Genomic DNA, 15,488 nt, shown 5'->3' with positions numbered 1-15,488 from the left:
TATCATACCCAGCTTAACCTACAAGACTTGAGGAAGTTGAGAATATGATTTAAAAAAATACCTGATCCTAGCAAATCTATAGAATTTGGGTCTACAAATTCAGGTAAATATAGTAATATAATGTAAAGCTACAAGTTAATACACAGATACTGGCAAATAATGACCCCAGAATTGACTCAAAATTCTACAGAAGGAAACTTAAATTGTTATATTTACCTGTACAGGGAGTAAATATTTGTCTTCTTGGCCGATTGGTGGTGAAGGTACTTAAATAGTATAAGGTACCTGTTTACTTATAAGGCTGGCGTTGATTCCCTCATTGCTATTGGAGGTGAAGTTGATTTCACACTCTAATCCAAAGGTTTCATATCTCTACTCTGGGAGGAGTGGATAGTTTCTATTACTGAAAGCCAGGGTGTTCTCTATGACTATGTGATCAGGCCCTGCCAATGTTAGTGTTACTCTACGTCAGTGGTTCTCAACCTTCTGGCCCTTTAAATACAGTTCCTCATGTTGTGACTCAACCATACAATTATTTTCGTTGCTACTTCATAACTGTAATGTTGCTACTGTTATGAATTGTAATGTAAATATCTGATATGCAGGATGGTCTAAGGCGACCCCTGTGAAAGGGTTGTTCGGCTGCCAAAGGGGTCGTGACCCACAGGTTGAGAACCACTGCTCTAAGTAATCAGGAGTTGTTTTCTTTTTTTTGGATATCAGACACACTTACACTGGCATGCACACCAGTGTTAAGGGGAGGAAATGATAATATAAAATTAGCAATTAGGTGCTTTGGTGTGTATGCTAGGTGGACTGTTTACTACTTCTTGACCATCATGCTCTTTCATACCTATGTTAATTGCACACTCCATCCTAGCTGCTTAGAATGCCCTTGCTTTCTTCAACAATGCACTCCTCTTTACCCCTGAAGAGCCAGGTTTCTTTATCTTTCCTTTAATATTAGAGAATTCTATATGTATAGCATTACAAACTGCTTTTCTCATTTAGCAATATATTTACATTTTGTCATACCTTGTCATATTCTATCAGCATATAGAGATGTATTTTTAATCCACTACAACTTTTCCATTGATACACATAACATTATTTAACCTATCTCTTCTTAAAGGATATTAGTTGAGTCTACATTGCAATTATACAAAAGGCTGGAAAGATTGCAAGTTTTTGCTTATGTATCTTTGAACACATGTGAAAGTATAGCTAGAAACTGCTGGGTTAAAGAGCATATTTATTTTAAAATTTTCTAACAATTTCCAAGTTGCTCTATCAAGTGCTTACAACAATAGAAAAAAAGTATTTAAGAGTGCTTGTTTGCCCACCCAGAACCAACACCCTACTACCAAACTCTCTTTATATTTGTCCATCTGACAAGTGAAAAAGTGTCATATCTTACTTTAGTTTGCATTTCTTTAAATATGAGTAGAGTTAAACTTAATTTTATAAACTTTATAAGGCATTTGTATTTTATTTGAACTTCTCAAAACTCACTTTTTAGAAGTTAATGTAGAGGTGGAGATGATGCATATTTTTGAAGAATAATCTAAATTACAACCAGAATTCTATTCTATTCTATTCTATTCTATTCTATTCTATTCTATTCTATTCTATTCTACTTCTCTCCCCCCACCACCATCTCCCAGACTGCATCTTTTATGTATATCCCAGCTAAACTCCATCTTGTTCATTTCAACCTTTCTGCCAGCCTATTTCCTGATGCCGTCATTCACTGCATTAAATCCCCTCCCCTCCCAGCTTTGTACTTTTATAAACTGTCTTGTTCATTCAAGTTTTCGGTCTCAATATACAATGGACAGGGCCTGTCTACTTTTGATCCCGTGACCCTGCTCATTCTGATAATATCCCTTGTGGCCTCTTAGTGCTGAGCTTTTTCTAGAGGCTCAGTTTCCCACCTCTGAGCTCTGAAACATGTTTGGGAGAATTCTTCTGCCTAGGAGCTATAAATGGGGATGTTTCTGCCATATTTAAATGAGTGTTGTTCACCCCCAACTCTCACCACTCATTCTGCCTTCTCATGGCTGTTTTTGTCAGCTGTATAATCAATCCTGGTGAGTCATATCTTAACTACGGAGGGAAAGAAGATGAAGGAAAAGCTGAGGAAAACAGATTCCTGATTTAGTTTATAAAACTGACTAAATGAATAGAAGTTCCAGGTTTGTTTTTTCCCCCAACTGATACTTGAATGTTAAGGAGTCATCTGATTTACCAAATACATTCACAAAATGTTTCTTTTTTCCTTTTATTTAAAGTGGTAAATTCATTTATTGAAAAATAAAATGGATCAATTGAATGAACTCAATCCCTTTTGCCCTCTTCATTCCTTATTATGCATATCTCATTTTTATCTGCATAGGATTCAATTTATCCTAATTTCTTAGCACATCCTCCAAAATCTCTCAATTTTTTTTAATTGGAATGTGCTACCTAAGCATATCCACAGAGCTATGTTCCACAGCAGAAGTTATGTCCAAACCCCTCTCCAGACAGCAAAAGGGTGGGGTAGGCAGGAAGGGATAGACTGCTTTAAAATCACAGCATGTCTAGACTTATGCCCAAATACATCAGTTCATGATAAAGTAGTAAGTAGGACTTTTGTGGAAAAATATATGGTAGAGAAAACAACACAGAAGCTTACATCCTTTGAAAATTGGACATAGCATAGAGTTCAGGAATTGTCTAGCCGCAGGTTGTTTACATGTGGTCTGAGCATTTTCTTAATGTGATCCTGTACTTAAGTGTATATAGGTTCAGCCAGAAAAGAGAAAGATGAACATCAAAGTTGTTGCAATGCCAAAAGAAAATTACAGGGTGTTTCCATGTTTGAAAGATCACTAGTTTTCACTATTGGTTTAGAGCAATGAATTATCCATAAATAAAAACCTTAGAGCCCTTTGACCAAAAACATATACTGTGTTTACAAAAAGTACAAGTTCAATGACTAGCCACTCCTATCACAAGAGATCAAGTGTACTCAATTAGAAAAAAAAGAGGGGAACCAAAGGCCTTGAAGTAGCTTTGGAAACATTCTGCCAACACATTCTACAGTTTTCTTTTCAATATTAATTTACTTCTGTCACCAAAAACAAAAAGCTTTTAATAACTAGTTTTATTTATAAAGATCTGTAAATACAAATGGCTTTCATTTGCTTGCTTACTCTATGTTAGGCACCATACTAAGAAGTTTACATGTATCATCCCATACAAGCCTCACAATAATTTCATTCATTGGTCAATATGGGATCAGCAGTTGTGACAAATAAACTGGGCATCTCATTCAATTAACAACAAAAAAGTTTATTCTAATCCAATGTGGGTCAGATAAATTTCCAGGATGGTCATCCTCTGCTTCCAGATAACTCCAACAGGGGACAGCTAAAGATTGCACAGTAGCTAGAAAATTGTTTGGACTGGAAGTGACACACATCACTTTTATTCACAGCCCATTGCCAGAATTAGTCATATATCTACTGGTAGGCAAAGGAGCTTGGAAATGTGAAGAAGTGCATGAATATTTAGTGAACAATAAATGTCCTTTTCCTATTCTGTAAAGTAGATGAAGAAATTGAAGCTTACTTATAGATCTTAAGCTAAGAAGTAGTAAATATTGAATTCAAACCCTAAATTCCAACCAGCTGCTCAAATCCTGGAGCCATCTTTGTTTTTCAAATGGTTGTATTGGTGCCTTACTATTAATCGTTGTGTATTTTATAATAAATTCTGCATAATGAACTGAATGTGATATAATATGATTTTTTTTCATAAATTAAGTCATGTAATTATTTTTTAACCCCTCAATTAGATTATAATTGGTAGAGTCCCATAATTGATATTTGTAAAACTTCAAACACAGAGTTCATGGTAAATGCTTGATAAATGTATTAGCTGATTGGAACAATTTCAGCTTTATATTTTGGCTACATATTTCTATATTTACCTTCTGATAGCAAAGGGATGAGTAAAGGCGAAGGCCTTTCTAGAAAAAGAAGACATTTATTTATTTATTATTGTTTTAGATTTGCTTGATGATTTTCAGTTTGTGTAAAGAAAACAGCATTTAAAGTTATTGATGGCTCACAAGTACTATAAAGTAGCAGAAAAGGAAACATTACTGCCAGTCATTCATCATGATCTTATATGACTTAGCTATTGTTTTTAAAACACATTATTTTCAGTTTCCATGATAGTTATGATTTTGCTAACATCTTTTTAAGCCAGATTTCTTCCTCTGCCTTTGTATATTTTTTTAATTTTCTATTTTGTAATATTCTTCTATCCTCTTATTTTGCTTTTTTACATTTCTTCCACCCTCTTCTACTATATTATTTTTTATCTTTTAAGATAATGTCCAATCTACTCATACATGATTTTGTTGTTTTTTTCCTTAATTTCTTTTTTTTTCTCAGTATTCCAGGTGTTTTCACTTTACACCTTTAGTTGGACTTCTTTGTACCTCCAGTATCCCTAACATTGTTCTTATTGGCAGCACATAATTAAGTGATACTTAAGATTTAGAGGGTAGTGGCATCAACTTTTTATAACCTCTTTCCCAATTTATGTTTTTTTTCTTTGTTTTTTTTCCAGGTTTTTTCCTATTCTCTCAAAGAGATATTTTCTCTACCATCACATCTTTAATTATGTAATAACTTTAACACCCTGTTCTTCATTGCTTTTTCTATAATGTCTCTTTGCATAAATTCGTCTATTGATACTTAAGCACTCTGAATAAAATGACCAGGTAATCAAATCTAGTTGACCATCAATTGCTTTATTATTGTTATTGTTTATATATTCAAGCATGATTAAAGTTGAAGATATCAATGATGTCATGATGAATTTCTTTTTAACAAATGAGTTACTTTCTTAAAATCGGAAAGTTAATTACCTGGAACCTCTGCACTGTCATAATAATAGTTGCCATAAAGTAAGTCTTTAACACATTTTTAATAAATTTTTATTGGGTGCCTACCAAGCGCAAGCATCAGGTTGTGTGCTGGAGTTACATCAGAGAAAAACATAGACACAATACACACTTTCATAGTGCTTACATTCTGGTCAAGAAGAAAGAAATTAAAAATGAAGTAAACAGTTGTAAGAGATAACTGAGTCACAAAGTTATGTAATTTACAAAACAAAACAAAACACTTAAGGCATCTGTACTCTCAATAGTGGAGTCAGTTAAGATTTTTTTAGGGCAGTCACATTTAAGCTGCTGTCTAGTAAACAAGAAGGTTCTTGAAGTGGGAACAGCATGGGGTCCTGAGGAGAGAAAGAACTCAGTGTGTTTGTATTATTTAGAGTAGTTTGAATTTTATTATGGTGGAAATGGGACATTTTTGAGTTTTAAGCAAGGAAGTAGCATGATTCTATTTATGTTTGCACTGTTCTAGCATTGGGGATACAGCAGTGAATAGAATAGACACAAATATCTGGTGGCATGGAGATTTAATTCTAGTACTTAAAAAATATCCTGGTTATTGCTCAGAGGAGAAAGGAGTGGAGCAGACAGGATTACGAAAAGACTAATAAGAAATCTAATAAGGAATCCAGTGGAGAGATGACAAATGCAGGAATCAAGTTGAAAGAGTCACTGACTCAGATGATTTTGTGAATAAGATATTCATATACATATTCACTGTCTTTTAGAATTAAACCAGGGCAAAATTGGAAAGTACAGAGGTACAAAATAATATACAACCAAGAGTGTACCCTAATCATTAAATCAAAATACATTTATGCGCATATAAATTCCAGGTGGGTTAAAGATTTTAACATAGATAAATAAAATATAGAGGACTATTTCCCGAGTCCTGCAGTGGAAAAAGCCTTTGTAAATATAACGTGAAACACATAAACAATAAAGGAAAACTTTGAAAGGTTTGACTACATATAAATAAAAAACTTCTATAAAACAAAAACACCATAAATATAGTTTAAAAATAACAACAAACTGGGGAGGAGGAAAGCTGGCAACACACATACAAAGTTAAAACATAATAAAGACCTCAAAAGTCAATACAAAGCATGTTTTAGAAACACATTTTAATTTCTGAGTGTTAGCAGGACATATTCCATCTAACTTAAATGCTTGCTACTGTGCTCATTCAACAAAGTTCAACAACTATTTATTTCCTAACATGTGCTAAATGCTACAGAGATCAATGTGAACAAAACAGATGTGTACCACTCTTTCATGTAGCTTACAGTTCAGAGTTGATACTTATATGATAAAAATAATTAATAATAATCATAAATTCTATATGAATAACTCTACATCCCCAATAAGAAGAAATGTTCTCAATGTCATTTTTTTAAACTCATAGTTCTATAATTATTTCCAGTGTTTTGGCAAATATAGTTATCACACCATGGAGTTCCAAAATGGAGTTATGGGTATTTTTTGAAAGAATACTTCCTATTTCCTGATTAATCATTTTTAAAATAAAATTTATTGAGTTCACACTCTGTATCAGGCTGTATGGTTCTTGCTCTCAATCAACTTATAATTTAGGGAGGACACAAATTAATAAATCAGTAAGTATGGAGTGGTGGGTAGAGCACATAGGGGACTGGATAGAAATGTAGAGAAGGGACATCCAAATCTGACACAGGGATAAGGAGAAAATCCATGGAGGCTTATGGGTTGATGGTGGTATAGTTTAATCAAAATATTGAAGGACAAGTAGGTTTTAGCCAAGTGAAAAAGGGAAGGGGACATTCTCAGCAGAGGGACTAGAATGTGCAGGAGCTCACAATAGTGAAACAACATGATGTGTTTGGGAAATTACTAAATAATAGTGTTTATGACAATGAGTTCAGTAAATGAGGTTGAAATGTAGACAAAGCTGTGCTAAGGATTTTAAAAAATATTCTGAAGACTACAGGAGTCAATAAAGAAGTTTAAGCAGGGATTATAAATTTAATAATGATTACCCTAGAAGTAATGTGGAAGGCTAATTAGGTGGCAGTTGCATAAATCTATCTCAAAAGTGATGGAAACTGAATGAAAGTAAGGCTGTATCAACTGTGATGAACATGAGAAAAATCAAATAAAGGAAATAAAGTGTTTTAAATATTTAAAACAAATATTTATGATCTATTGGATGGGAGGGATAGAAAGAAAATGAAAGAGAAGGGATCAAAATGATTCCAAGTTTTCTGACCTTGATGCTACAGTGAATAATGGTTCCATTCATGAATAAGAATAGCAAGTTTGGAAGTAAAGAAGATAAATTACACTTGGTCACATTGAGGTTTAAGTGACTTGACTATATAACTGAATATATCCAAGAGGTTATTGAATGTGTGGGTATGGAGCTCAGGGAAGATAACCAGACTGAGCATTCAGAATTGTTATCACACAAATGGTAACTAAAGTCATTGGTTAATATAAGATCACCCAATGGAGAATATGTTGAGTGGGAAGAATGAATATATTAAAAAAGAGTCCTAATAAGCCAACTTAGAGAAGGTGGAAGAAAGAGACTGAAAAAGAGTAGCCAGAGGGACATAAGAAGAATCAGAAAACTCTGATACAAAAGCCAATGGAAGAATTTTAGGATGTGTCACTGATATATTATGAAATAAATGAAAATATAAATTTGTCTCTTCTTCATGATTTCTCTGAGCAATGTCATTTAGTTATTGGATTTAAATATTCCCTGTACTAGTATGTAGATGATTCCCAGATGTTTATCTACATATGGTCCTTAACTCTATTCTAAACCTCTATTATGCATTCCAATTACCTTCTAAAATTGTATGTCTATTAGTCCCAAAGCATTAGAAAGCAATATGTCTTAGTAATAAGACTGTGGACTTAAGAGCCAGGCTGCCTTTGTTGTATGCCTTTTTCTTCACTTAATACTATGTGGAACTTGGCTCAATTATTTAGCCTTTGTATGCCTTGGTTCCTCATCTGTACAATGGGGATAATTATAATACCTAATTCACAAGTTTGTAATGAGTATTAGATTAGTTAATATGTGCAAAGTGATTAAAACAGTGCCTAACACAGAGTGAGCACACAATAATTATGCACAAAATTAATATATCAACTTTTCTCTGAAACTTCCTATTTCTACATTTATTCTTTCTGTTAATGGCCTCACCATCTTCCAATCACTCAGGTTGCAGTTTTACTATTCTCCAGTGAAATGTGAGCTCTGTGAAGGTTAGGAGTGTGCTGCTCTGTCTAAAGCTCTGTTGACACTATCTGGTATGTACCACACACTGAGTGCACCATGAACATCTATTGAATGGATGACTCATAATTATTCCTTCCTTCTTTCCCTTACTCTTAACACCTCAGCTGTTAATACCTATTGTTCTGCTTCTATAATATCAATCACTTTTATATCTTACTAGAGGTCCGGTGCATGAAATTCATGCACTGGGAAGGGGGGGTGTCCCTCAGCCCAACCTGCACCCTCTCCAATCTGGGACATCCCTCTCACAATCTGGGACTGCTGGCTCCCAACCGCTTGCCTGCCTACCTGCCCGATTGCCCCTAACCACTTCTGCCTGCCAGCCTGATCACCCGCTAACCACTCCCCTGCCAGCCTGATCAACACCTAACTGCTCCCCTGCTGGCCCGATTGCCCCCAACTGCCCTCCCCTGCTGGCCCGGTCACCCCCAACTGCCCTTCCCTGCCAGCCCGGTTGCCCCTAACTGCACTCTCCTGCCAGCCTGGTCCCATCCATTTGCCCTCCCCTGCTGGCCTGGTCACCCCTACCTACTCTCCCCTGCCGGCCTGGTCGCTCCCAATTACCCTGCCCTGCTGGCCTGATCAGCCACAACTGCCCTCCCCTGCCGGCCATCTTGTGGCTGTGGGTGCTGCCATCTTTAAGGGCATGGCAGTAATTAGTATATTCCCTCCTTATTGGCTGTGGGTGCCACCATCTTTGAGGGCAGGGCAATCAATTAGCATATTCCCTCCTTATTGGCTGTGGGAGCCGCCATCTTTTGCGACGGCATGAGGGTCAATTAGCATATTCCATCTTTATTAGATAAGATTCTTTGTCCATCTCTACTGTAATTCAGATTTTTGTTACCTATGTGACTACTATAAAGCCTTCTAACTGGCCTCCCTATGTCTATTCTCCCCTTCCCCCTTTTCATCCTTCCCTCTCATTCATGCATACACATCTCCATGGAACACACTAGTTTGATCTTCTTTAGAAAATTTTAATAAAAATACAAACTTGTTACCCTAGAATTCTCTCTCCTTCTCTCTCTCTCCCTCTATTTCACTCTCTCTAAAATTCAATGGAGGAAATTCCTCAAGTGAGAATTTTTTAAAATTAAGAAAATTAAAATATAAATAAATAAATTGTATTAATTGCAATGTATGTTAAATGACAAAATCAGAGTAAAGAAACATGTATCATTGTATCTATGGGAGAGATTCCTGTGGATTGGTACAACTGGGGGATTTTATAATAAGAGATAGTTCTGGGCTTAGCCTTTAGAGAAGGGTAGAACTCAGGTATGTAGAACTATAAGAGAAGGGTGTTTTAGGAAGATAGAAAGAATATGCAAATATAGAAATTTCTAAGGTATGTGCATGAACCAGCAGTAGACTTGAGATATTTAAGAAGGCAAGTTAGAAAGCATGAGGTTTGAACTATGATAGAGTTCAAATAGGAGTTAATTGAAAAGCTAAGTAACATATTAGAAGAATTTATTGGTCTTAGTAGTATCAATAAACAGAAGAAAGAAATCTAAAATAATTTTGAGTTATTCAGAGCATCAGTAAATATGGGCCCTTGTTGACAAACAGCTGTTTGGCAAAAGAAGATAAACATAGATTCAGTTACTTTCCAGGAGAACAGGGTCCCAATGGAGATGTCCAATGGGGAAGAGCTTGGGCTCAAGTGAATATTATGGACTGAACTAGGAATTTTGAAGATATCTAAACATGAAAACAGATAAGATCCTGAGAAAGAAGTTCAGGAGAAATTTGTAATACAAGGTGTGCCAATATTGGGACTTACAAGACAAAAGGAATCCATTATGGAAGACAGATCCCTAGCAGTAGAAGGAACATTTTTTATCTTATATCAATGGAGAAAAGGAGCTTTTAAAGGAATCATCAACAGTGTCAAAGTTATTGGATAGAGGTGGAGGAGCATAGCATTGGAGAGGTCATAGATTAAGTGCTTATTGGTAATCTTGAAGAGAACAGTGTACACAAAAACTGAATCACATTCATTTATTCCATGAATAACTGTTGAGCATCTACTAAGTGTTAGGCACTGAACTGAATACTAGAATCATAACAGGGAATAAAGTAGGTAATATCTCTAACTTCAGAACTCTTACATTGTAGATGATGACATGAACAAATAACTGGATAATTTGAATACAACATAATAGGTGGAAGTAAAGGCAGGGATAGATTGATGCCTTTGAGAGCCCACAGAAAGGCTCAGGGAAGTTGTTATTGTTGTGTTGTGTTGCATTATTGTTTTTGAAAAAGTAGTACCCAAGCCAGACAGTGGAGGATAAATTGGAGTGATATAAGTGCTATGTTGATGGCAGAAAGAAAAAAGTAATCCAGGAAGGGGAAAATATGTCCAAAGAAACTGAGGCATGAAAGAACAAGATGAGAACGTAAAATGGAGAGATAGGACACTAGTTGAAGTCAGATGATGCAGGGCCTTATGAACTGAGTTAAGGGTTTTCAACTGCTTTATCATAAAACTAATGATAAATCATTAAGAGAGAAGATTGCTACAATTATGCTTGGGGTTCAAAAATATTACTCTAAATGCAGTATTGCAAAAGGTCTGTAGAAGGTAAGACTGGACTGGGGATGAGGAGTGGTAGGAGAGGCCACTACCTGAAGGCAAAGATTGGGTTGGATTGAGAACAGAAGTACATATACTAAAGACCAGAAGTTTCAAATAATGATGGTGGAGATATCATTATGTTGTCAACAAAGATGAACATAGATTTTGTTCTGTTCAATAGTTCCCAACTAATTTAAGGTAACTTGAATGTACAATACATTATTGAAAAAAATGCTATAAAACTTTATCCAGCAATGTTAAATGACCTAGCAGGATTAAGACTTTAACCATGCTCTGGAGCTAGGGATTAGTGCAACAGTCAGAGTGGAAGGTTATAAATCCTCAGAGATAAATAATTACATCAGAATAGCCCACCTTTGGCTTCCATCATCCAAATGTGAATTACCTAATAGATTTTACCTGGAATATGGTCAAAAGCTGGTTTGGGGGAGAGAAGTGGTAGAGTAGAGCTAGAACCCCAGAATTCCAGGATGGAAGTGGAGGTAGACAAGTAGGACAGAACATTGATCATTAGAGTCTGGTCACTTAAATGCATAGAAGATCCTACAACACAAATTGAGTATCTAGAAATATTACATTAATGCAATATATGAAGAGGATACAAGGAATTTTGTCTGTTTTGTTCACTGGTTGATCCCTAGAGCAGTGGTGGTACACAGTAGGTTTTAATAAATATTAGTTGAAAGATTGAATTTGTTGATAACATTTGACAGAACATATCCAGGCAAAGGAATAAAATTACTGGGAAAATGTCCAGAAAAAGAAAAGGATTCCTTAGCTTTAATTTTTAAAGGTAGTGTTAATGGAACTTGCTTACAAAAGAACACCTAATACAGGGTCCAAAATGAAAAGACTTTTCTGAAACAATATATAGAATGTGAATATATTCCAAGAACTCACCGCTTATTGATATATCTTCCCTGGTCTGTTATTGCAATGCACAATACTAACATATTTAATCTGAAAGACTCAAAAAGCAGAGTATCTTCTCTGCAGCATCATATGTGTGTGTAGACTTTGACTCTCATTCTTAGCTTTGTATTTTAGACTACAAGGCCTGTTTGGAGACATTTAAATACATACAAACAAAGATTTAACTGTTTTAATACTATCTACATATTAGAAATTGTAAACATTTGACCCATTAAACCCACAAATACTCTTCATTTCTCTTACCTCATTTGCTAGTTGGAATGACTCTCTATAGGCAAGATTCAGGTGCATTGTAGATGAGTACAGGATTGACTCTGGACCCCCTGATTAGAGGCTAGGCTTGGACTAGAAATTAGTGTGCCCAACTCAAACTAGCATTCCTTCCAGTACCCCACAGAGACAAATCTCAAACCACAGTTGAGTCACATTTGAGAGCATGGCCATGGCCCTTGATGTACAAGCTTTCAGTCTGGTGGTTTCAATGCCACTTGGCCTCAGCACAGACCGTCAGCCCAGTGACCCAGTGCCCAGTCTCAGAGTGCATTGCATTGTGGAAATTTGGTATGAATTCTAAGTCAAACATTGCTGTTTTCCAGAACAGTAGGCACTGGCATTCCTTAGTGTGCATTTTGTTCAGAGAAAGTAATTGCTCTGAGGTCAAGACAGAGCATCTTAGCCATAGATTTCTACCAGCTTTCTTTTATAGCACTGGTTCTGGTAAGATCATTGGGAGAAACCAAGCGATCCACCTTTAAAGGAACAATATGAAAAAGTGCAAGTAGCTACTTCAAAATTAGTTCATGAAGGACTTAAAAAAAACTGTGATACATAAATAGACCTATTTTTCTATCCATCTGTTACATATTCCAGAAATGTTTCTAGTTCTGCTTTGCCACTATGAAACTTTGATCAAGGCACTTGCTTTTCCTTAGTCTTGGTATTCTTAACAAATTAAAAAAAAATCTCCAATTCTGTGATATCATTTTGGTATTTTAAATATTGAGATTTGATTAAAATAGCTTTTAAAACTTGGACATTGAAAATATGTAGAGAATAAAAATAAGTCATAGAAACATTGAATTATGGTAATATCTGTCAATACTGGGAGTTAGTAGAAATACATTGGGAGGTATGATTTTTCATATCTTTTTTATTTCTACTCTGAGGTTTCTTGAGCCCTTATTCATTTACCCAAGAACGCTTAATTTAGAATTGGCCTGATTCAGAGTCTTTAGGATTGGTTAAGAGAGTCTTAAGGGCCACTTAAATGCCACCTTCCATTTCCTGGGCAAGAGTGCCTGGGTTGGCACAACCCCACAGCCCAGCAGGGCAGCAGTGGTTGTGGTAGGAGCTGCAGAGGGGTTGCTGTTTCAGCCCCTGAAATTAGTGCCTAGAGAGCTGGAAATTCCAGTAGTCTCTGATCAGATGGTCCGGAACTGGAAATAACAGGAGTAAGAAGTTCATGAAAGAGAAGGCTACAATCCCAAGGGAGATTTGCACAAGTGCTATACTCTGCTTTCAGCAAAAGGGATTTCTACTCCCCCCACCCGGCTGACAACCTCCAGGTCTTCTATCTTCTCCTGGCTATTGATATTTAATATTAAATCACATGATACTTGTGTCTAGACCCCTCAGAGAGAATACAGACGGTCCTCACTCCACCTCTTTCATCCTCTCCTTTCTCTCCCTCACCTTCTTTCCCTTCGGTTTTCTTTGTCACCCTCCCCCTCTCTGATTGTAATTCCCCTAATACAATATGTAGCAATTCTCCCATACTTTTTTGAAATATTGGGCAGGCATAAATATAAAAGAAAATGCACAAGCTGAATCTTTAGTTTCAACATTGCCAGAGGAGGGGATATGATTTTTGCATAGCAATAGTCGTGTCCCATTCTCTTATGAAGATCCTCAAATAAACCCTGGCAGATAGAGCAGCCAGGTAGAGAGATCCAATTCCTTAAAAGCTACATGAGACTACTCTCATAGGCACCAACATATTTTTTAGGTACCAACATCTATGGTCATTCATTCAAGTGATTAATTAAGTGACTTGTAAAAGTGCAATTTTCAAGTAAAAGGGGAGAATATATTTGTCAATACCTTTTATTTTTGGAAGTAAACTAAATTATGAATTTCTAAATTGGTATAAAAAACTTACACATAACCAGCTCTATCTTAAAACTGGCAGCTAGTAATTCTAGACAGTGAAGCTGTAAACTGGTACAAATATGAGAGACACTGATAGTATGATTACACAGCCACCCAGCTGAGTAAGAGGAAGGCCTGGGTTATCTACATCAGGATAAAGAGCTTGGGGAGAAGATTAACCAGAGTCAGTGTTTGAGAAAGGGAACATCAGTTAACTGACTTTCTTAACTATCTTGAGAGTGTAGTGTGAGCAAAAGAGTGAAAAGGACAGTATTCATTCCTACCAGTCTTCAAGCTGAACACATACATTCAGTAAGGCAGAATAACCTATATTTACACAACAGCGGGAAGTTAGTGAAATATTTTAGACCCTCTAGTTGTATAGCTTACACTCCAACTACCAATTTTCTTCCCTTCTTCAAACCAGCCTGACTTATTCACGGCCATTTAAGCATTTGAATGCAATTACCTTCCTTTGTCTGAAAAGCCCTTCTCTTCCAGTTTTGGTATGCTGTTACCCATTCCTCAAAATCAGGTCAAATGCCCTTTATGAACCTTTATTTCAACAGAATCCTTAAAGCAGAATTAGAAACTTATAGATGGGTGTGGTTTACAAAATTGATTTCTTTCCTCTTAGAGAATTAAGCACGTTATATTATAACTAAGGGTGTACGTGGAAATCACCCCCTTCATACTCCTCTCTCCCCATATTATCCCAGAACCTGAGTTTAATTGGAGCAAAGCCATTTATTGGTTATGTTTTTAGTCTCTAGTACAGGTCTGTATTAGACAGTTTCTAATAGGTAAGTAGTATGTTTGTTGTGTGAAATTTTGAAGACTGCTGTATTCATCAAAATGAGATGAACTTTCTATAACTACAAAAATAAAGGCAAAGAAACAATTCTTGAACATGCTTCAATGATAAGAAAAGGAAAGATTTACTATCTGAAGTCTCAGATAAGGACTAATTCACATTTGTAAATTCTGGGTTAATTCAGATGTTCAAGTTTCCAAAATTCAGGAATGAAACATTTACAAGGAAAAAAAAAATCTGCAACTGCAAGTGGAGCAGTGATGAGTACCTCACGAACATTAAAGAATTGTAATCTCTAGTTTTCTGTCTTTTTAAAGAAAGTTTGCAAATGCCTCCACCCTATGTAATTAATGTAATGATATGAAGAGCTACCACTTCTAACTTCCCATAGTTGACAAGATGGGGAGACGTCGGGAAGGCTGGGAAAAACTTACTGTTACCAGAATGTCATACATTCTGGGAACAGATCTCTTTAATCTGTATGATTGCACGCACATTGGACTTGAGTCTGAAGAGAAGCCCAAGACAATTTCACAAGAGAGGAAACTCGGAATTTTTCAGAGAAGGGAAAACAAAACGTCATCCATGCCTGGGAAAGACCACTGAGTTTTCAACATGTGTTTATGAACATGGGAATGATGACTTACACATGTTCAGAGGAGGCAGAAATATACATAAATATAATATGTATATTTGTAATTATCTTTATGTATTTTTGAGGTACAGGAATTTGTGAGCT

The sequence above is a fragment of the Myotis yumanensis genome, unplaced genomic scaffold (genome assembly GCF_028538775.1).
Source record: "Myotis yumanensis isolate MYYU_CA2020_CCGP unplaced genomic scaffold, mMyoYum1.0.hap1 SCAF_6, whole genome shotgun sequence".
NCBI classification, from domain to species: domain Eukaryota; kingdom Metazoa; phylum Chordata; class Mammalia; order Chiroptera; family Vespertilionidae; genus Myotis; species Myotis yumanensis.
This window is presented reverse-complemented; position numbering follows the sequence as displayed.